Raw genomic sequence first — 23,487 nt, 5'->3', positions numbered from 1 at the left:
ATGGTTTATTTTATTTTCATTTAGTTTATTATCAACTGTACCGTGGTATAGTGAAACAGAAACTACAGTAACCTCTCCCTATAAAAGCAGGGTGGTTTCTCAAAACAGTGAATGGAGGATAGTTTCCAAATAGATCTTGTGCAAGAAAAATGAATCTCATTCACTTACAATGCACAGCTTGGTCAATAGAGGAAATCGCCTGATCGTATCCACTCTGCCTGAATCACAGAATTATCACTAAAAGTTACCACTAAAGAGCTGAATCTGTAAATATACTTGAAGTTTATGTGATAAATTTCATGTGCCTGCCTATAATGTGCATGTTAAATCAATCCCTGTGCAATACTGGACTTTGTTAGTTTTATTATCCATTTACTCATTGAGTCACACAGCACAGAAATGGGCCCTTCAGCCCAACTCATCCATATCTCAGCTAGTCCATTTGCTTGCAACATTTATCCGTTCTCCAAACAAACCAATACCTTGACATTCATTGCGTTGTTTCATCTCCCCAAATGCATTCTATCGCACTCTTCAAGATTAATTTCCAAACCTGTTGTTGGAATGATCGGTTGGGCATAGAGTTGCTGCCTCACTTCACCAGAGACCCGAGCTCACATTTGACCTCTGCTGCTGGCAGTATGGTGTTTGCACATTCTCACTATGATCATTGTTGAAAACCCACTGGGAGCAGTCATTGAGGGAGCTGTCAGTCAGTCAGCAGCCAGGGAACACTTGGTAATACTTGGTAATTTTGGTTGGTAACATTTTAGAGTTGATTATAAAGGATGAGGTTTCAAGGTTCTTGGAAACACATAAAATAGACTGAAGTCAACATGGTTTTATTAAGGGGTGATCTTGCCTGAAGAATCTGTTTGAGGAGGTAACAAGCAGCATTGACAAAGGAGAGTCAGTGGATGTTGTTTACGTGGATTTTCATAAGGCCTTTGATAAGTTGCCACAGATGAGGTTGTTAAACAAGATATGTCAGTCATATTAGATGCAAGGTACTAGCATGGATAGAGGAGTCCGCCTACTGCCACAACAGGTCCACGGCTGATGCCATCTATCCGGCCCTACTCTCAACCCTAGAAAACCTGGATGCAAAGGGCACCAACGTCATATTTCTGTTCATAGACTACAGGTCTGTTTTCAAAACCATTTCCCCAACCAAGCTCATCTCCAAATTTGTGGAACTTGGACTCCACAAACCCCTCTGTAACTGGATCCTTGACTTCCCAACCAACAGATGACAATCAGTGAAGAAAGATGACAAAGATGATAATCATCAACACTAATACCCGCAAAGATGTCAAGGACTAGAAGGCATAGCTTTAGAGTGAAAGGGGCAACGTTTGAAGGAGATGCGCAGGGCCAGTAATTTTACACAGAGGGTGCCTGGAACTCACTCCCAGGGGTGCTGGAAGGCAGATAGAATATGGGCATTTAAGAGGCCTTTGGATATGCATATGGATAAACAGAGGAATGGAGGGATGTGGATCATGTGCAGGCAGAGGAGATTAGTTTGACTTAGCATAGACAAATTTGTGGGTCTAAACTCCTGCGTTGTACCGTACAATGTTTTATGTAGATCCAATTTGAAATTGCCTGCATTTCCTATTTTCTTAATCTGCTGGATTTTTGCCCTGGAGCTGCTGAGACAGGAGTCTAAACCTCATTCAAAGGAGATGCAATTAGTGGCATTAGAACCTTTCTCATGGGGGACTTTATTGCAGATGTCTCTGGGTTTACCATATGTTCCAAGGTCGACTTCAAGGTTTGGATTCTGTGCATCAACACTGTAAGTGGACTCCACCACATGCGTGGCCACCTGTTGAAGACTGATTGGTGCCGAGTCTAATAACTGCGATGCTTTCATGCTCGGGAAGCATTCTTCTTTTAGAAGCAGATTCCCCCGGGGACTGAATCATCATTCTCAGCCGCTAATAATAGAGGTGAACTGGTCATCAAAACTGCTCCTTTACTCCCACCATCTGCTCCTGTTCATTCAGGGTCTATCTGTCGCCCAGTGTGGTCTAGGCAAGCTTGCTTGCAGAATCTCCTCAGTCTCATGAGCATAAGCCAGGGATTAGGAGGGCTAAAAGTGGGTGGGGGCTCTGTTGCCTGGGATCGCCGATCTCAGACACCGATAGCTTCAGGTAATGAATGAATGAATACTTCATTGTCACATGTAACGTCACAGTGAGATTCTTTGCTTGCATACATACCCAAGGTATGTAATAGTCACCACATAAAGAGTGCTTACAAGGTTACAAAATATCCCGTACTAGATCTACCTTTGTGCTTCCCCTCCTCCCTCTCCCCACATGGCGGTCCCTCCACACCGCGTCCCCCATTGTCCATCGTTCTTTCCCCTCGCCAACCCTCATGGAAGTCTCGCCACCGGGCCCTCCATTGACAATTGTTCTTCCCACCCGCCCCCGTTCACGGCAGTCCCCCCATGCTGAGTCCTCCTTTGTCCATTGTTCAACGCCTCCCTCCCGGCGGTCCTCGTTTGTGCCTTTCCCCGGCAGGAACTCTGCTGTCTGATGCATACGGTTTTGATTGGGGTAACCATGTGATGCATTGATGTCTTCAGGAGATTTCTTCAGACGTAGCTTACAACAGAGTGGTTGTCAGTGAATCAATTGACTGATAGCTACAGCATGGACACAGGCCCTCTTGCCCTCTGTGTCCACGCCGACCATCGATCACCATCGTTTTCACTAATTCTATGTTATCCCATTTTCACACGTACTGCACACCTGGGACAATTGTACAGAGGACAATTAATCTACAAACCCGCATGTCTTTGGCATGTGGGAATAAATCGGAGTAAGTCTGGAGGAAATGCACGTGGTTGCAGGGAGAATGTGCAAACTCCCTGCAAACATTAAAAGCACCTAAGTTCAGGGTTTAACCCGGGTCTCTGGCGCTATGAGACAGCAACTCTATCAGATGCACCACAGAGTTGATACAGTGGAATTATCCTATAGTGTTGCTCTGCTGTCTTACAATTTAGCCCGTCAGCAAACGGGCTATTGAAAAATAAGAGACACAAGATACTAGAATCTTGTGCAAAACACAGTGCTGGCAAGGGGGTCAGGCAGCATCTGTGAAGGAGGTAGACAGGTGACATTTCAGGGCAGCATCCTTCAGACCTTATGTCCTCCAGCCTGCCTATTCCCTCCACAAATACTGCCAGGTCCACTGAATTTCTCTAGCAATTTGTGTTTCGGTCGGTTGTTGAAAAAAAAGAGGGAAATGCAGTTTAAACCCTGATGGCTAGCAATTGGATTTAATCTATTTTGTTTTGCCCATGCTAAACTGTTATAGAGTCATACGGCATGGAAACAGGCCCTTTAGCCCAACTCACCCATGTCTGTGTAGTGTTCTTTCCTGTGCTGGAAAGGATTAGCCACAAAACTTTGATCAATTGATCAAAAAACAGATTTGGAACAATGTTTGGTGTATTTAAAGCCATGCCGACTAAGATGCCCTGTCTAACCTGGTCCCATTTGCCCATAAGGCATTTAGCCCATATCCCTCTGAACCTTTCCTATCCATATATCTGTCCAAGTGTCTTTTAAATGCTGTTATAGAACCTGCCATAAATACCTCCTCTGTGAGTTCGTTCCATATACCTCACAGCCCCTTTACGCTCTGCACCACTCACCTTAAGGCTACACACTCTACTCACTTTTTACCATGTCTTGGATGCAAGTCGGGGCATGGAGAGGCATAGCATCACACTCCCAATCCAATGATTACCCCCCCCCCCCCCCCCCCACCACCTCTCCATACATTATTGGTAGTATTAAAGACGTGCGCCGGTGTGTGCAATGGTTCGTGGAAAGACTGAAGGAATGCACAGAGAAAACGGTCCCAAATGAAGGATGTTACATTAGAAAGCTCCCTTGTGTTCTAACCCCAGTGCCACTGCTACATTCATAGATGTATTGCACTGGGAGTCCCTTTCTGCGTCAAGCAGCAGACCACTTAATGAAGCATCTGATCTAATGTCTAGTGCACATTTCCACACCAGCTCCAAAGTATTGACAGTTGGCATGGAGAAACACTTAACTTTATACATCCATTAATTTTTCAGCACTCACTAATGCCTCTTGTTAGTCACTTTACCATCTTTAAGAGTTTTCATTCAAATGGAGACCCCTTACAGGAAAAAACCCCTCTCCCCGCATATAAATAATTTGCTTTGTGGTTGACTACTACGCAAGTATGATGCAGTAAGCACTGTAAATTGACAAAGAGCCACTCTGCACAGATTCAAGTTACAGGAACTTCAATTTCCAGCTCTTGACCTGCAGGCAATACAAGAATTGATATTGATATTTTTGACAATATGCAACTGCTTTCCTTAATCCCCACTTGACACATCACTACTTTGCCCAGGCATCAGTCAAACTGTGTAGCAGGGACCAGAGCTTTGGAGATTGAAAAAACTATACAGGATTCTGCACACCTAACCATTTAATTGTGCCTTTAAACCCTACTCTTTGGACAAGCCAAGTGCTGGAGGAACTCAGCGAGTCAGGCAGCATCTGTGGAGGGAAGAGGACAGGCGATGTTTCAGGTTAGGACCCTTCTTCTGACCTGAAACATCACCTGTCCATTTCCCTCTGGACATACTGCCTGACCTGCTGAGTTCCTCCAGCACTTTATGCTTTTAGCTCAAGGGTCCAGCATCTGCAGTTTTTCGCGAGTTCTCTTTAGATAAGCTTTTGACCTTGTACCACATTTTGTAAACCGATGACAAATCTCTATCTGATATCATGCGTGGTGACTGGGATTTACTTATTAGATTAAAAACACCTTTTAAGTTGTGGAGTTGTAGATGTAGCCCAGACACACAGACCAGACATCCCACCAGTGACTCCATCTACACTTCACGATGCCTCAGAAAAGCAGCCAATGTAATGAAAGACGTCCCAACCCAGTTATTCCTTCTTCGCCCTCCTCCTGTCAGGCAGGAGCTTGGAAATGCACACCACCAGACTTAGGACCAATTTCTTCCCCTCTATTATCAGGCTTCTAATGGTCCTTCCATAAGCTAGGGTACTGTTCGATTCACCTCCACCCCATTGAAGACATTGGACTGTCTATCGAAATGAAGCGTTACAAAGCTGAGAACTATATTTTGAACTCTGTTTCTTCCCTTTTGTTCCATCTATTGTACTTGAGTTTGACTTGTTTGCATTTATGTACAGTATTATCTGATCAGATGGCATGCAAAACAGGCAACATGAAAATAATCAAGCTAAACTTAAAATTGATTGTATCTATGTATGGTATATCTGATCTGTTTGGATAGCATGCAAAACAAAGCTTTCCACTGTACTTTGTACATGAGACAATAGTAAAGCTAAACCTAAGTTGTTGGTGCTAACTCTATTTCCAAATTAAGTGTGGCATTCAACCCCTGAAGACGTCTGAAGAAGGGTCTTGACCCGAAAGTCACCTATCCATTTTCTCCAGAGATGCTGCCTGATCCGCTGAGTTACTCCAGTATTTTGTGTCCATCTCTAATATTTATAAGAACAGTCTGTATTTTCATGTGAGCCAGGAATACCCAATGTAGTGTTGCTCAGGGGTGAACTAAATTAACAAGCTAAATGATTACTTCAATTTTGGTATGTGACTAAATAACATCAATTACAACACACTGAGAATTCCTGTATCAAATGCCTGTTGCCTCCACTGCCGAAGACCATCTCGGTTCCAACTAATGGTTCCACCTTCATGTAACAAAGCCATGCATGTGTTTTCTGCATTTGTGCTAACTAAATGGTTCTTTTCAAATTACATTAAGTTGGTCAGAGAGTCAGACATTACAGAAACAGGCCCTTCTGACCAATTTGTCCATGCCATTCAAGGTGCCCAATCTAAACTAGATTTTAAAGCATAGAAGTCAACAGATTTTTCTTCCATTTTACTACGATTTATGCTTTGGACTCTTCATCACAAAGACGTGTTTTGTGTTTCCTTTTAATGCACGTAAGGTGCATTAAAAATTCCGAAGTGATGTGTTTGTAGGATTTTAGGACTGTGAGTGTATCAATAATCGTTGAATGTTTTGCAGCCATACTTTGCGTTTAAAGCTAGCATGTATGGGCCTAGACACACCATTTTTCAACACGGTACAAATTAGTAAAGAGACGTTGAAAATAGGATTAGCAGAACAAGTATGTATTTTTCACGTCTCTTGCACTCCATCAGGACATCTGACCCACAACTTTCCGATGGGATTTCATTAGCAGAAGTAACACCTTTCTCTTGTAAACCTGCTCCAATTACGTCAATTGTGCAATGTCCAAAGTTTGTCTTGTATGAGCTTCAACCTTACAGGTCTAATAAATGACAGATGTTGTTCATTTACAGAACAATCAGCTTTTATAGAACATAGAACATGGTACAGTACAGCTCAGGAACCTGTGGCCCACAATGAATGTGCTGAACATGATGCCAAGGTAAATTAATCTGCTAAGTCTGCACCTGATCCATATCCCTCCATCCCCACCATATCCGTGTGCCCATCTAAAAGTCGCTTAAATACCACCATTGTATCTATCCCCCACCACCACTACTGGCAGCGCATTCAAGGCACCCACCTCTCTCTGTGTAAAAAAAAAAGTTGCCCTGCACATCTCCTTTAAAATTTGCCCCTCTAACCTTAAAGCTATTCCTTCCAGTCTTGGACATTTCCACTCTGGGAGAAAGGTTCTGACAGTCTATCCTATCAATACCTCTCATAGTTTTATAAACTTCTATCAGGTCTTCCCTCAGTCTCTGAAGTTCCAGAGAAAACATCCAAATTTTGGCCAACCTTTCTTTACAGTAAATGCCATCCAATCCAGGGTCAATGCTGATCAATTGCCAAACTGGGTTTTTTCTTCTTCTACAACTTTAGAGGGCTTTTTTTCTTTCTACATCAATATTAGCATTGATCTAAAACCAATGGTTGCAGCTGTTAGTCAGTCTGCTTAATCGTGGCTTTCACTGGAGTAAAGAAAAAAAATGTGCAGGACTGTTTCACCCTCTGAAATTTTGTTTTAACAAAATTACTTCTCCTTGTGGAGAGAAAGGTCTCCCCAAACACAATTCACCATCTTAAAGATATAGACACAAGTAACTGCAGATGCCGGTGTATAAAAAAAAAGGCACAAGGTATTGGAGTAACTCTGCGGCATCTCTGGAGAACATGGAAGGGTACTGACCCAAAATATTGTCTATCCATGTTCTCCAGAGATGCTGCCTGACTCCAGCACTTTGTGTCTTTCTCTTTAATCTGTAAAACATATTGTGTGCTTTCCTTTCCTCTCTGACTTGGCAAATTTGAGTACTTTATCACCTGCTTGTGCAGAGCTGAGGTTTAAATTATGAATGAACTACCTATGAAAGATACCATTATCAATAGATATTGCCATAGGTAATTTTGTTCATGTTTCGATGCGTTTCAGTGTTTATTCAATGGATGATTGAGCATTATGATGGCACATACGTGTCACAAATCAAGAGTCAGTGGTATCATGTTATTTTTCAAACTTTGTGTAATTGAAGCCAAAGGCTATGGGTTGTGTCCGACACTGCAGAATGAAAAAAATGGCTTCTCCTTCACACTCTCTTGTTGAAGATGCAATTGGAATATGGTGTTCAATTTTGGTCATCCTCCTATAGGGAGATGCCCTAAATCTGGAAAGAATGCAGAGTAGATTTAAAAGGATGATATCAGGACTTGAGGGTCTGAGCTATTGAGAGACGTTGGGCAGGCTATAACTTTTTTCCCTTGGAGTACAGAAGCCTGTGAAGTAATCTTATGAGAGTGTATAGAATCATGAGGGATATTGGTAAGATGATTGCACACAGCCTTTTTCCAAGAATAGGGGAATCAGGAACTAGAGGCCATAGGTTTAAGGTGAGAGGGGAAAGATTTAATTGGACCCTGAGGGGATACTTTTTGCATACAGTATATGGAATATGGTATATGGAATGAGCTGCCAGATAAAGTAGTTGAGTAAAGGTCCATTAACAACATTGAAAAGACATTTGGACAGGTGCATGGATAGGCAACACTTCCAGGGATAGGAGCCAGGTCTGGACAAATGGGATTAGCTTAGATGGGTAATCTTGGTCAGCATGGATGAGTTAGGCCAAAGGGCTGTTTTACGTGTCACATGGCTGTAACCTAAGATGATCTTCATGTATTGAAAACAGAAAATGCATGAAGAACTCAGTAGTTTATTTCCGCAGTGAAACATATTGTGAAATGCTCTTGGATGTTATGAAAGCTCTTTACATATGTGTCTTTTACATATGTGTGTTTATGGACTATTGGGCTGAACGGCCTTATTCTGTGCTGATGGACTATGTAATTTTCACCAGTTGGTTTTCGTCTTGTTTGCTTTCATCTTTTATTGTCTTGAAAATAGCCCTGTGAGATGACCAAAATAAATTTACGTTTACAAGCACCTTTGGAACTGCACTGAGAGCACCATATACAGTATATTCAATTAAAATTTATGGGGAATGTAAGTCATTAGTGCTTTAGAATGAAGGGTTGTGTCATGCGATAAAGGTCTGCTTTGTCTGCTGACTGCAAAGTCATTCAGTAGAATGAGTTTGACCAGTCTCAACAAAAGCTCTGCTGGAAATGGGACCACGGAATGTAACTTATAATGAGGCACTAGATTGTTGATCTCTCTTGGAGTTAGGGCATAGCTTTAGGGTGAGAGGGGCAAAGTTTAAAGGAGATGTCTGGGGCAAATGTATTATGCGGAGAGTGTTTGGTGTTTGTAGTGCGCTGCTGGGGCTGGTGGTGGAGATGGACACGATAGTGGCATTTAAGAGACTTTTGGATAGGCACATAGATATGCAGGGAATGGAGGGATATGGATTATGTGCAGGTAGATAAGGTCTTGGCATCATGTTCGGCACAGGCGTTGTGGTCCAGAGGGCCTGTCCCTGTGCTGTACCATGTTGTTTTATATTCCATGAGTTGTGAATTGAGTGATTGTTATTGAAAGAGTAGAGCAAAAATTATCTCTCTGAATTTGGGGGTATTTTTCAGATGTTGGAATTGGGGTGCATTATTTTAAGAGTTCCACACTTCACGTGGTTTTGTTATATATCTAAACTGTGATAATTGGGCATGGGAACGATGTAGAAAGAGGCAACATTGTAGCATTCTCCAACACTGGGATAACACACCACAAGCAGCACTGAACAAATTTAAGTGAAAACAATATGTGCAGAGATTCTGTTTAAAAATTGTGTTCGAATTTATCACTAAAATATATGGCATTTTAGAACCGGATGTAAATCACTGTCAAAGGTGTTTAATTGCTAAGTGTGCCGACTTTGGAACAACAAATTTCTCATGCAGCTTTACAGGCCCATTAACAGAGTAACACACAGATAATATAAAATAATCAATAATACAATTAATTAATAATCTGTAACACTAGCTAAGCGGACCATAATAATGCAAAACCAAAGTATGCAGTGCAATCAAAACACAGTTCATAGAATATCATTGTTTTTGAGGTGAGTGTTGTACAGTGTTCAAGAGCCTCATAGTTGCTGGAACTGAGAGGTCAGGATAAAACCTGGCAAGTGATGGGTGGATACAGGTGAAAGGGGTTTGATTGGCAGGTGGTTGTACAAAGGTCAGAGATGAAAAGCCAAAAGGCAGCTTGCCCATGCCAACCTCGTGAAATAACGTTCTACTGTCACGCTCTGCTTCCTTCTGTGAAGCCAGTTTTCTATCCTGTCAGCAAGCCCTCCTTGAATCCCATGTGATCACAGCCTACCATGAGGAACCATGTTAAATGCCTTGATGAAATCCATATAAGACAACGTTGTTGAGATTAAGAACATTACAACGCAAAATATAGGTGAATGATCAGCTTTTACAGGCCCTGAACATGCTTTCCCATTCAACAAGATTATGCCTGATGTGATCAGGGAATTTGGCTGCACTTTCCTGCCTGTTCCTCCAAACCCTTGAACTTCCTGCATGCCAAATATTTGTCTATCATGCATTTAACCTCCAAATCTCCATAAGGCATGGTTTCAGAACTTGTTTCAATGGTTCTATGGTTCAATGGTACTTTATTGGCACATGGACTCAGGTAAAGTTAAATTCCTTTTTGTACATAGTTCAGGAAAAATCTTACAATACATATGCTTAATCATACTTAGTGTAAGACACACCAATCAAAAGTCACCACATTTCTCACATCCTTCAAGTTTCAACGTTCTTGAAAATGAGTCTTAACTTGGCCTTAAATGCCCATTGTCCTGGCAGCAGCAATGGGTTGAAGTTGCAGGGATCGGCCTGGCTTTGTGATGCTGTTGGTGCCCTCCACTGCAGCTGCCCCACTCCATGCTGCTGCAGGCCCTCTCTGACCTGGAACTTGGCTTCTTGCAGCGGCGCCCGATCCAATCAATCCCCAGGCTGCTGCAGGGCCTCTAGCAGCCCACTCTACCAACACATCTACCCGGCCATATTGAGCCACAAACTACAGACTTCAGTTTTGCACTATTAAGAGTGTGACTATCTAGTATTACTGCTAATAATTTAATGTATTATTGTGTATTTATTTGTGCATTATTGCATTCACGGGCCTGTTAAGCTGCAGCAAGTAATAATCCCATTGTTCAATTGCTGATGCATATGACAATTGAACACTCTTGACTGTTGACCTTAGAGTCAAGAATTTTCTCCTGATCTCCCTCTTAGACACTTGTTCTAAAACTATGTCCCAAATTTTAGATGCCTGAACCAGGAGAAGCATCTTTGCAGCATTTACTCGACCCGAAAATTCACCCACTCCTTCTCTCCAGAGATGCTGCCTGTTCCGCAGAGTTACTCCAGCTTTTTGTGTCTTTCCCAGAATCACGTATGTTTCAGTACCATCACCACCTTTTAGTAGGAGGGGAACTAATGAAGAGAGTGGGAGTTTTATATGGGAGGAAATGGTCGCGCTTCCATTTGTTTCCTGTTGCGTGGGAAGGAGGGGACTTCCTCGTTGTTCCGTGGGCACTTTCTTGTGACTGATTATTATTAAACATTATTCGCTTTATCTCAGAACATTTACGGGGCAGATTAGGGAAATTAATCTCCCACCCAGGGATTCTCCAAAACTCTCGCAGTCGACACATTAGTGGCATGTTGCCAGCGCGAGAGTGAGTTTGCAACAGTGAACATTCTGGCAAGGAAGAAAGTTTTCTTTTAGATACGATTTTTTTACTCCCTCCTCACGACGTACTCAGACTGTCAGCAGAAATGTGAATGCCGAACTGGCTGCTGGACAGCTACTATGCGACATTCATATTTTTTTGGTCACAGTAGCAAGTCTACCCGCTTTTTACTTGCTGCTTGAAATACAAGTCAGTTTGTGGGTCCATAAATCACCGACACGGTCATTAGTTTCTCATTCACAGTCAACTCCACACGTTAAATATACAACTGCTGCCTCAAGACCATTCTGCTGCAGACAGAGCTCCCCTTGATGTACAGTAACCAGCCAGACATTTTGACCAGACTCACATCCTTTTGGTAACACAATCCATTTTCCAGATGAACATCTGCAGTGTAATAAAGTTCCCGGTGAGGAAGAGTGGATTTGGGGCCTGCAGCTGTTTTCGAAGTGTGCAAATAGTTTGCTAAAGCCCCCGCGAAGAAAACTGTGATTGTACGAGAAGAGTTTAAATGCAAATGTTGCATGTGCCAGCTAAATGCAACAATGAAAATCCTGTTTACATTTACACAAAATGGTTTGAATCCTTTTGCATATTTCCACAATGACTGCAGAGGTAATTCTATCTCCTTATTGACGCCAAGTGGTATTAGAGCTGGCAGAGAGGTTGTTTTGCTGAACATTGGTCTTTGCTTCCTTTTTAGTAACCTTTTTTTTCACATAATTAAAAAGATATTGCATTTATTCTCTTTTGCAATACTTTCTGTAAATATTTGGACATGGCATAATTCATTCCTCATTCTTCAATGAGTGAGCAATGGATGATAAATTTTAAAAGATGCTTGGCCGTGCTAGTACATACAAAAAATTGATACTTGGAAATCTTGACAAGACATCAAGGGCAACACAGCCGGTAGAGTCGCTGCCTCACAGGACCAGGGACCCAGATTCGATCCTAACCTCAGATTCTGTCTGTGTGGAGTTTGCACATTCGCCCTCTGTTCGCGTGGATTTCCTCTGGGTGTTCTGGTTTCCTCCGACATCCCAAAGCCGTGTGGGTTTGTAGGGTAATTAGCCTCTGAAAAATGACCCCTGGTGTGTAGACAGTGGATGCGAAAGTGGGATAAGATAGAACTAGTGAGACAGGTGATCGATGGTTGCCATGGACTCAGTAGGGCAAAGGGCATTTTCCACGCTGTATCTCTAGACTAACCCATATCAAAGTAAAGTGTATACGTAACAAAAAATAATTCAGCTTTACGCTTGGATCTTCCACCCAACGGTATGAACATTGAATTCTCAAATTTTAAGTAATACCCCCCCATCCCTTCCCCCTCCCCTTTCCTCTGCCACATTCCCCCACCACCACCCCCACCCCCCCCACCCTTTAAACCCCAGGGAGAATGTATGAACTCTGTACCGACAGCACCCATAGTCAAGTTCGAACCCGGATCTGGTTCCGTAAGGCAGCAATTCTACCGCTGTGCCACTTGGCCACCCTTCCAGGAGGAAAGAGAGGAAGAGAGATTTAGGATAGAATAAAATGCAGAGAGGTGTCATTTTTTTTATACCATCTTGCTGGTAAAAGTATTTCTTTAATCACTATTGGTAATGAGGAAAAACTCAATATAATGGACGTAATCATCCATGAACCATTTTTACTTAATTCCTTATTAATGGTAACCAATTGAAGCAAACACAAAAGACGGTTTTTATCTTGATTATGACAAGACTCATACTATCTAATCAGAACATTGTGCTCAAGTATTGCATTGCATTTGAGTTAAAGTAAATTAAATTGGAAAATAACTGCTCACACAATAATGTAGTCAAATAATTCTTTGCAAATGTTGCATCGCAGTGAATGAAAATACAATAGATCCCATTTATAAAGCTTCCTTGAGGAAGTACATCAAAACATTGCTGTGTTTTGAAAACTTTATGAAGGGGTCTACTGTATTTCAATTCCAAGACTGTTAAAGAGGTAACATTGGAAATAAATGTTCTTTGAATAATAAATTGCAATGATAGTGACTCAGCCAGAAGGTTCCTCTAATTTCTTTTTTTGGTATGGATGAAAGCTTACAAATACATTTAAAACTATTTACTTTCCAGTTATAAATGTGCTTCATTGTCGTAGATTGGGCACGTCTTTTGCAGTAATATATAAGATAAATATCTCTGCACAACAGACCAATCATAACAGACTCATGATATTGTCTTTCCATCAATTATATCCAATCAGGCTTATTTATGTAATATAATTTTTTTGCTGTTGGGCATAACGGATATAAATGTATGTTCCAGCAAATTTATTTGAACCAACTGATATAAAATGGATCGTTCTATCATAAAAACCCAGTTTATGTTTTAAGCCCAGCCCTTGGTTCTGCATCAATGTTTCTGATGTGGCGGATTGAGAGTAGACTAGTCGACTATTTTGCTGAACACTTGCACTCTGTCCATCAGGGCCTGCTGATCGCCTTTTTAACCATTTTATCCTCTTTTTCCATTCCCATACTGATCTCACCTTCTCCCTTCTGGTTGGCATGCCTGGGTTTATAAGAAGGAGGCTGATGAGCTTCAGGTGGGCCAATCCAATATCAGCTACGAGGACAGAGCTGTTACTGATTTAGCTGTGGCTTCAGCTCAGGTTTGGCCTCTCCTGGCCTGTCTGCCTGTGATAGGAATCAGAATGGCCTCCGAGGGAGGGGCCCTGTCACAGGTTTTATCAGGGCACCCAGCAACCTCCGGCATTCCAGAGAAAACAATCAAAGTCTGTCCAACTTTAGCTAATACCCCAGCAATCATTCTGGTAAATCTCCTCTGCACCCTTTCCAAAGCCTTCACATCCTACCTATAATGGGACAACCACAACAGCACACAAAACTAAAGTCCTATTAGACTTCTACATGATTTCATGACTTATACTCGATGCACCCATCTATGAAAGTAGCATACCATATGCCTTCTTTATCACTCTATCTACTTCAGGAAGTTATCGACGGCAACCCCAAGATCTCTCTGTATGTCAGTGCTGTCATTAATTGTGCATTTTCCCCTTGGATTTGACCTCCCAAAGTGCAAACCACACACTTGCTTGGATTAAACTTTAGCTCCCATTTTTCAGCCCATTTTTGTAGCTGATCTATATCCTCCTATATACTTTGACAGCTTTCCCTACAGTCTGCAACCCCAGCAATCTTGGTGTTATCTGCAAACCTGCTAACCAATCCCTCTACATTAACTTCCAAGTCATTTGTATGTATCACAAACAGCAGAAGTTCCAGCACAGATCTCTGCGGAACTCCATTGTCACAGGCCTCCAGCCTGAATATTGTCCTTCCACCACAAGCCTCTGTCCTCTGTGAGTGAGCCTGTTCTGAATCCAAAATGCTGAATTCTCCAGCACTTTGTGTTCACACTCAAGCTTCCAGCATCTGCAGTTTCTTGCGTCTCCCTGGCATTGGTATCAGTTTATTTATTGTCACTCTACCGAAGTACAATGAAAAGCATTTGTTTGCATGCTATCCAAGTAAATCAGATCAAGCTACCGGCATACATAAGTACACTCAACCCATGCACGATTTCAACAGGTAGTGTAAAGAGAAAAATAACAGAGTGCAGAATTTAGTATTACAGCATTGTAGTGTTACAGTATAGTTACAGAGTTAGTAGCTTTCACTGCAACAGTTGGATGTTGACAAAGTATATTGTTTGTTTCTTTTTCCTATGATGAAGGTTGGTGTATTTTTGCATGAATAAATCCAGGTGGCCCACTACAGTGAAAGTTCAGCTCAAACCTTACATCAGTCCAAACCACAATAAAATCAATGGCTTATTGGCTGAATAAAGTCTCAATATTTGTCAAGTGCAAGTTATTTTATTATTTTTGCTGCAATAATCTCTAATGTTTTCCTCAGAAAATGTTAATTGCTTGTTTGGCATATGGTATCCGTGATTCTTACTGCTGCTCTGTTTGATTTTTATTCATTTTTAAGTTTTGACTGCTAAATTTCAGTATCCTCCTCAATCTTTGCACTTGAGTACTTTGAGAGAATGTTAGAGAGGTAACGAGAGGGTCTAGCAGCTGAAGGCACAAACATCTCAAACTGTGATCATTTAACAACAAGATGGGAATTAAAGCTGGAAATGTCCAAGTGTGGGTGGTTTACCTTGAGTAAACCTGTCAAAGTCTTCTCCTTTCTGTTGTTTTCCTTCACTTTCTGTGTGTGGTCTATATGCTAATGGATTCTTATCCAGTTGTTTTGTTTTTGTTCTTAGAAATAGTTGACAAGTATCATAGTTCATGACCAACATTAAATTCTTTCCACTTTCTCTACATTGGAGGCAGGATGTCATGGGATGTGCAAGTCAGATGTTACACCGCAGCAGAATGTTTTGACAACTACAGAGGTTCTAAATATGTGTTTGTTGGACGGAACAATTTGCTTTCCTTTAAATCCCCCATGTCTAAACTTCAAGGGAGATCTGGACTGGATATCGGTGGTCATTTTGAAAACCTTAACTGACTTCACAGTGGGCTCTTTGGTGTTTCTGCTTCCCCAGAAGGGGTCGAGCTACCAATAAAACATTCAGGATCAGTCTGAACAAGGCTCATGACTCAAACCACTGTCTGTCCATTTCCCTTCAATGTGAAAGGACCCGACCCGAAACATTGTCTATCCAATTCCCTTTAATCTGAAGAAGGGTTCCAACCCAAAACATTGTTTGTCCATTTCCCTGCAATCTGAAGAAGCTTCCCATCAAAAATTGTCCTCTGTCCTTTTCCACCCCCACAGATGCTGCAGACCCAGAATTATTAATTTTTGCCCAAGATTCCCAGTATCTGCTGTTCCTTACGCATTCATTCTCAATGCCAGTCAATTCCCGACTGTTACAACAATGTTTAGTACATGGGACACTCAGCCCTTGTATATCCATGTGTACGTGTTTCACATAGTCCATCAATTCCCATTGAAATTAAAGTTAGATACAAAATGCTGGAGTAAACACAGTGGGACAGGCAGCATCTCTGGATAGAAGGAATGGGTGATGTTTAGGTCGAGACCCTTCTCCAGACGGATTGTCTCCATTGTAATAGGCTCTCATTTGAATGTTTTGAATTAGTAAGTTCTATGAAATGTTATAGCCACTGTGTCATGCAGCTCAGAACTAGAACAGGCCTCCAACACCCATCCATTCTAATCCTGTTTTCCATTTGCATCCCCATCATTTTACCCACTTCACCAATTCACCTGCCAGTCTATGCTCTGGGAAGTTTACAGCAGACAACCAGTTGGTATGGTCGGTAGAAACAAGGAACAGCAGATGCTGGATTACCAAGAAAATACACAAAATGCTGGTGCAACACAGCGGGTCATGTTGCATCCCTGGAGAGCATGGATAGGTGACATTTTGGGTCGACCAGTTTGAAGAAGGGTCCTGACCCAAAATGTCATCTATCCATGTTCTCCAGGGATGCTGTCTGACCCCTGCATTCCTCCAGCATTTGCTATGGGGGTGCATGGGGAGTAAACAGGAACATCCAGGATACCTCTACATGGTATATGCAAACTCTACTCAGTGCTTAGGTCAGGATGGGACATGGGTCTCTGTAGTAGTGAGGCTGATGCCAAAAACCTATTTATGTTGCATCCTTCAGACACTTGGGGAAAAACAATCCATAATTGTCCTATTAGTCTGTTTCCAGCATCTGATAACACTGAAGGCAGGACCTCATGGTGGAATATGGTGGAGAGCCATGGGTGAGTCTTGGTGGGTACTGCTACGAGTTTTGAAATGAACCATCAGCATTTTTTCCATTTAAGCAGCAGCATGTCCATTGCATTCATGCATGCAGGGTCAAACATGGAGAGTAAGACCGTGAGCTTGCTCTGCTGTTTAAACTTATATGGAGCCCAGCAGCAAAGCTTCCTGGAATTGTACTGGTGAATTGACAGGAAGATCCTATGTCATGTTAGGCGATGTTTTGGGTCAGGACCCTCCTTCAGACTGAGTCGAAACATCACTGCCCATTCCCACCACAGATGCTGCCTGACCCCACTGAACTACTCCAGCACTTTGTTGTTTTGTTCAAGAGTCCAGCATCTGCAATTCCTTGTATCTCAGTCAGATACTACGAGCAGAAAAGTGAGGGGCATGCTAAAGGAGATGTGCGGGGAATGTTTTTCGGGTGAGTGGTTCCCTGGTGTGTATTCTGTTGATTAGTTATAGGCATGCACTGCAATGGTGAGAATGCATGTCTTTTTAAAATAGCATCAGGAAAGTTCACAGAGTTGGGCCTTCCAATTCAGAACATGCATTGCACTTATAAGATTAATGCATTATCATTAGAAATGTAAAACAAGAATTTCATTGTTATTAACGTAGGACAGGGCAACACAGGTATAGGCATTTTGGCCCCCAATGTTTGTGCCATACACAATGTCAAGATAATCTAAATTCATCTGTCTTGCACGTGATCCATGTCCCTCCATTCCTTGCATTTCCATGTGCCTACCTAAACACTTCTTAACCGGCACTATCATATCTACCTCCACCTTCACCCCCAGTAGCATGTTCCAGGCTCCCACCCGCACATCTTTAAACTCTGACCCTATCACCTTGGCTATGCCCTCTAGTCTTTGGCTTTAATCGGAAAATTTGTTCTGACCATCTACAGTGCCTCTTAATTTTATAAGTTCTATCAGTTTGTTACTGTACAGTCAATATGACTCCAGCCTACCTACGCTCTGAGCCGTAACCTTTCTGTAATTCTGTGGATCACTACATGGGAAGCTACATCACCAACTTATTTAGCCAATCCGTTTGTAATAGCTCTTTTTTGCCCCCTCTCTTCTTTAATCTTTTCCTTAAAAGCTATTTTTGTCAGTTAGCTGTTAGGCGAACATAGAACATAGAACACCAGGAATAGGTGACGTTTCGGTCAAGACCGTTGTTCAGCCTGAGAGTCAAGGGAGAGGGAACCAGCATTTGCAGTTCCTTCCTACAACTAGAATCTGCAGGTTTCTTCCAACAGTTTCCCTCTCCCCTGACCCTCAGTCTGAAGAAGTGTCTTGACCTGAAATGTCACCTGTTCTTTTTCTTCAGGGATGCTGCCTGACGCGCTGAGTTACTCCAGCATTTGTGTCTATCTTTGTGTAAATCAACATCTGCAGTTCCTTCCTACACAATACAGAGCAGGAACAGCCCTTTGGCCCACAATTTCCGTGTTGAAACTAATGCCTATATAACTATTACTCTACCTCCATATCCCGTACAGCTGCAAATCCATGTGTCTATTTAAAAGCCTCTTAAATGCCATTATCGTACCTGCCTCAACCACTACATCAGGTCCCGTGCTGTGCTGTTCTATGTCTTATGTATGACCAATTGCTAACTAACGATAAAAGTTTGAGGAGAAGATTAAAGGCAGGAAGGAGAATTCATAGTGCTGATTAAAACAGATATGCATGCTCACCATTGGTGTACATGCTTGTACTAATAAACAGAATTTCACACAATTAATGAGTGCAGGAGAGAGGATATGAATGATTAAACAGATGTTATAAATTATTCTTTATAGAATAGAATGCTAATTCTCATCAGCATTAAAATGTATAATGCGTAAGTAATAAAGCCCTTAAAATTCCTTCTGTTCCGTGGCATTTTCTTGTGATACGGATCCATACAATACAATAGCTTTATTAACCAAGTATGTTTTGCAACATACAAGGAATTTAATTTGCCAAGTCAGTCGTCCAAATAAAAAGCAACAGAACACACAAAATACATTTTAACATAACCATCCACCACAGTGACTCCTCCACATTCCTCACTGTGATGGGAGGGGAAAAAAGTTCAATCTCTTCCCTTCTTTGGTCTCCGAGGTCAGGGGACTAGGGCCTACCATTGATGGGACACTCTTGATTCCCGTAGCCGGTGGCATCTGGGCCCTCCACATCGGGGGGGGGGGGGGGGGGGGGTGCCAGCCCCTGTGCTGGGCAATCAGAACCCGGGTCAGGGCTTGCCGAACCTCTGCGTCATTGGTGTTCGATCGACCTCTCCCGAGACTGCGAGCTCTCGATGTAAGTCCGCAGGCCGCAATTGGAGCGATCCCAGGCAAGGGATCGGCTCCGATGTTAAGTCCATGTCCCGCGATGGGACTCAAAGTCAGTCCGAGGAGGTGTTAGGCAGCAGACTGTAGATATGATCCGGAAAACAATCGCATCTCCGGCAGTGTAAGAGATTGAAAAAAAAAAATTCCCCCCCCTCCCCCCTCCCCCCCTCCCCCCCCTCCTCCCCCTCCCCCTCCCCTCCCCCTCCCACCCCCCCTACCCCCTCCACCCTCCCCCCTCTACCCTCCCCGTCTCCCCCTCCCCTACATAAACAAACCGGAGAACATTTACACAAACATTTTAAACGCACTAACAATAACAAAAAAAGACCAAAAAAAAAGACAGACAGTTGGCGGGGCTGCCAATCGCGCAGGCACCCCTGGTGAAATCAAAGTGAACAGCAACCCACAGGACTATTAAATCATGAATAGAAGATCATTTTAGCAAATCACAACAATCTACTTCTGTTATTTTATCTAAAATAACGGATACTAAGAAGTAATTGCAACGTAGGCAACTAATTAAACGATTCAGATGGCGTTCTGACTTATAAATGCAAGTTGAATTGCAAAGGTCATCTGTTCTTCAGCTTAGCCTATTGTCTTAAAATTGATTTATGATACTGTAATTTAAAACACACATGCCGAATGTTTTGAAGATTGTATTACTTTGCAATCAATTCAAGCTCTGAGAAACAATGAGGAAATGTGTTGTGCCCCACGATTTAAAAAGAATAGGCAAGTCTTTGAACTGCACTTTGCAAAAACCAATCATTTCACCTTTGACCCCACTTTTTAACCGTGACACTATAATAAAAGAAAATCCAATTCATGGGTTGTGGAACTCTCTGGGAAGACCAGCAATTGTTGTCCATAGATAGACACAAAAAGCTGGAGCAACTCAGCAGGACAGGCAGCATCTCTGGTGAGAAGGAATGGGTGACGTTTCGGGTCGAGACCTTCTTCAGACTCATTATTGCTATGCTTTAAGAAGGAACTACTTAAATCGTTGCAATTAGCGAGCAGCAGTTTGCGGATTTTTATTCAGAGATGATGTGGGGATGGATATTCAATGCCAGGCTGGATGGTGTGTGTGAGGTGAATGTGGCAGTAGTAACATCCCATACCCTGGCTTCGTCCTTTAGGGTTTTGGGCTGAAGGAGCCACAATGCTCAATTCTGGTCATCTTAGAAGATGTTGACAAGGTCTGAAAATTTTTTATGGGAATGATTCATAGAGTTGTAGACTCATACAGTACGGAGACAGCCCCTTCAGCCCAACTTGTCCTACCGACCAAGTTGCCCCATCTAAGCATCAACCATTCGCCCATGTTTGGTTTATATCCTTCCAAACTTTACCTATCCAGGTACTTGTCCAAGTGTCTTTAACTGCTGTATAGTGCCTCCCTCAGCACCTCCTCCGGCAGGTCGTTCCATAGACACACCACTCTCTTGTAGAAAAGTTTCCCCTCAGGTTCCTATTAAATCTTTCCCCTCTTACCTTGTCCTCTGGTTCTTGATTCCCCTACTGTGGGGAAAATACCTGTACATTCGCATTATCTATTCCTCTCATGATTTTATAATCTCTAAAAGAGACAAGGGAATACAATTACAGGATAGATGAGAGAAGTTGGGACTTTTTTTTGGATAAGGAAAGACTAAGGAATGATAATGAATTATAATGATTAGTGATGAGGACAGAGTGGATAAAAGGAGGTTGTCTCTTTGACGTCAACATATAAATAAAGGGGTTGGAATTTAAAGTGACATGAAATAATCTATTTGACACATGGTGTGGTAGGAATCTGTAATCTGGATTTGGAAAATGCACGTTCCAATGTGGACTTCAAGAAGGAGTTCAATGAATATATCCTGAGGAAAAATGTGAAAGCAAACACAGGGCTGCATTGTGGTGCAGCTGGTAAAGCTGCTGCCTCACAACACCAGCAAACGCAGGTTCGAACCTGACCTCAGGTGCTGCTTATGGGAGTTTCACATTCTCATTGTGACCAGCTGGGCATCCTCTGGGTGCCTGGTTTCCTCCCACATCCTAAAGACGTGTGGGTTTGTAGGTTATGATCTCTGTAATTTGCTCCCAGTGTGTAGGGAGTGGATACGAAAGTGGGATATGTAGATCTAGTGTTAACGGTTTAGAAGGAACTGCAGATGCTGGAAAATCGAAGGTACACAAAAATGCTGGAGAAAACTCAGTGGGTGCAGCCGCATCTATGGAGCGAAGGAGATAGGCACGTTTCCGGCCGAAACCCTTCGGGCTTCGGCCCAACGTTGGCTTCCTTCGCTCCATAGATGCTGCTCACCCGTGAGTTTCTCCAGCATTTTTGTGTACCTTAGTGTGAACAGGTGATTGTTTGGCATTGGACTCGGTTTGCTGAAGGGCATGTTTCCATGCAGTATCTATAAAACTAAAACTAAGAGGTTGTAGGTGGGATTTGTGCATAGCTCCAGTGGAGAACCTACACAGGCACAGTGGAGGAATGGCCTCTCCTTTGCTGTAACCACTCTGTGGTATTATGATAAATTGCTGCTGCTCTACCACAGTCACTTTACAATGGTGGCGGAGGAAGTAAATGCATAGGGTTGTGTCAAGTAAGTACATTTTTTCACGTATGGTTTTGAGGTTTATTTTTAAGTGATAATGGGCAGATTTCATCCAAAAAGGAGAATTTCTATCACACTCTGAATGTTGTAGCTAGAGAATTAATGCAATTGTACCAGTTGATCAGGATAATCTCGCAAGTTGATGGGGAATTTACTGACGGTCATATCTTTGAATGCAAGGGTGAGTGGTTAAGGCCATTCTTGGGTGGAGATGATTTGTGCCTGGCAAACTTGAGGTGTGAAAATTGCTTGCTTCATATGCCAAAATCTCAATGTGATCTGGACCTTGTCACGGATTGCTTCATTACCTGGCATTGGCATTGGAACTACACACAAAGGAATCATTAGCTAACACCCCAACTTCTGACCCTATGATGGGTAAAAAGCAATTTGTGAAATAGTTCCTATCTATCTCACCTCTCGTCCAGCATCATCCATCCTGTCACAATACTGAAACGGCCTCATCAATGTCACAAACAGCATTCCATGTGGATGTGATCATGAAAACTGTCATTCCTTGTCCTAGCTGACTATTTATAGACCGTTTTCTTTACATTGATTCTGTTCAGAGGGACTCAGTGCTCTGGGTTCATTCTTGTAATTTAGTTGTCGGGATATGACAACTTGCAAACATGAGAGTTTTTCTCAGCCTATACTTTACCCTTGATTATTCTCTACCTGCCTTTTGACTATCAATGATATTACCCAAAAGCATGACAGCAGGATATAAGTTTTTACACTACAACACCATCTTGTCTCACCAAGCAGCAGTGATTTGAAGAAGGGGCTCGACCTGAAACGTCACCTATTTCCTTCGCTCCATAGATGCTGGCTCACCCGCTGGTTTTCTCCAGCATTTTTGTCTCCCAGTGATTTGATACATCACTTGACTGTTATCCAATAGTAGAGAGTCTTTTCCTCTATTAATATTGGAAATAATTAAGCCGTGGTCTTTGTTCCCTGTGACAAACTGAAGCCATAGCTCCCAAACTCCATCCATCTCCCTGGAAAATATCTTACCAGAAAGCTGTGTGGATTAGAGGGCATTATCTATAAGGAGAGGTGGGACAAACTTGGATTATTTTCTCTGGAGCGCCACAGGCTGAGGGAAACTTGATAGAAGAATATAACATTTTGAAATAGGGTAGACTGTCATTTTTTTTTTCTCAGAGTGGAAACAACAAAGACTAGTACATAGCTGTGTGAGAGGGAATTTAAAGCTGAGTGGCGTGTGAACTGTGAAGAGGATGCTATGAGGATGCAGAGTGACTTGGACAGGTTGGGTGAGTGGGCAGGTGCATGGCAGATGCAGTATAATGAGATAAAGTGAGGTTATCCACTTTGGAGGCAAGAACGGGAATGCAGAGTATATCAGAATGGTGTCAGGTTAGGTTAAGGGGAAGTACAACGAATCTGGGTGTCCTAGTACATCAGTCAACTAAAGGTAGCATACAGGTACAGCAGGCAGTGAAGAAAGCTAATGGCATGTTGGCCTTCATAAGGGAGGAATTGAGATAGGAACAAGAGGTCC

General features: G+C 42.4%; 1 long non-coding RNA gene across 1 annotated transcript in view; it reads left to right on the top strand.

Annotated features, from left to right (window-relative positions):
* The first annotated feature begins 2,070 nt into the window (after positions 1-2,070).
* LOC116977011 overlaps positions 2,071-23,487 on the top strand; it is a 106,888-nt gene continuing 85,471 nt past the window's right edge. Inside the window, exon 1 of the long non-coding RNA XR_004413099.1 lies at positions 2,071-2,159. This is a non-coding gene — a long non-coding RNA (uncharacterized LOC116977011). The remainder of the gene's footprint in view (positions 2,160-23,487) is intronic.

The sequence above is a fragment of the Amblyraja radiata genome, chromosome 9, assembly GCF_010909765.2.
Source record: "Amblyraja radiata isolate CabotCenter1 chromosome 9, sAmbRad1.1.pri, whole genome shotgun sequence".
In the NCBI taxonomy this organism is placed as follows: domain Eukaryota; kingdom Metazoa; phylum Chordata; class Chondrichthyes; order Rajiformes; family Rajidae; genus Amblyraja; species Amblyraja radiata.
This window is presented reverse-complemented; position numbering and strand designations above follow the sequence as displayed.